The sequence below is a fragment of the Cricetulus griseus genome, chromosome 5 (genome assembly GCF_003668045.3).
Source record: "Cricetulus griseus strain 17A/GY chromosome 5, alternate assembly CriGri-PICRH-1.0, whole genome shotgun sequence".
NCBI lineage: Eukaryota > Metazoa > Chordata > Mammalia > Rodentia > Cricetidae > Cricetulus > Cricetulus griseus.
The window spans coordinates 143,122,882-143,124,078 of NC_048598.1; positions in this window are offsets into that span (position 1 = coordinate 143,122,882).

Genomic DNA, 1,197 nt, shown 5'->3' on the forward strand with positions numbered 1-1,197 from the left:
TCAGGACAAAGTGGTGCAAAAAGGCCCTTCTGTAAGGTGGCGCTTAAGTGAAACCACGAATGAAGAATACAGTAAATATGTGGGGAGAGAGAGTTGCAAGTCAATTGTGGATGTAGCTGAAGATGGGCATGCAAGCTGACTGGGGATTCAAGGAAAAAAAAAGTGAAAATGTGCCTTTTGAGATAGGCATAGAGATTAGCGATGGAGATCAGACTAATAGCCATATGGGAGAATCAAAGGGTGGGAAAGGGGTTTGGAAGTAGAGCAAGAAATCCCAGAGTATCCAGAAAGTATGTCCAGGACATGGCAAGTATTTAAAAGAAAAAGTGAGAAAGAAGAAAACAGGAAAGTTATAGTTTTGTTCTGTTTCTCTTTTTTCAGTAAATTCAAAAATTGGGCAAGTTTAGCCCAGGTGCATGTCAGTATCTCCATAAGTAACTGTGCTGAGAGTAAAGGTTGTGGGAAGGAAAGAATATTATCTCATGAAAGGGATAATTATTCCTCCCATCTCTGTCACATGGTTTAAGGTGAAGAATTCTTGCTAAAGTGAGGTGTCAGGTAATGAACTGAGCTAGCTGGATTAGTGCCTATGTTTTGGGAAGCTTGGAATCTTTGATCTCTACCCAGGGCCAGAGATAGAACATAAAACTCAATTCTTTTGACCAGAAGAAAGTATCTTTGTTTTAATGGCCTCAACAAAACACAGATAGCCTTCAAAACTACTATAGCAGCTCCCTCTCTGAATAGGTAATCCTAACATCATTAGGAGATGGTCTGAAACTAAGGAATAAGTGTAATGCATTTTCATTATGAAAATTCTAGAGAATTGGGGCTTAGTGGTTAAGAGCAGTGGCTGTTCTTCCAAATAATCCAAGTTCAATTCCCACCACTGGCGTGGCACCCCCCAAATGTCTGTAGCTCCAGTTCCAGGAGATCTGACATTTCCACATGAAATAAAAAATAAATAAATCATTTGAGGGGCAGATGTGGCACATGCCTTTAATCCCAGCACTCAGATAGCAGAGGCAGGAAGAGCTCTGTGAGTTCCTAGACAGCCTAGTGTACAAAGTGAGTTGCAGGATGACGAAATGTACACAGAGAAACCCTGTCTTGAATAACAAACAAAAAAGGAAAACAAAGATATCCTAGAGAACTAAATCTAAAGCTGGTCACAAAAAGAAATTAGCATCAGGACTA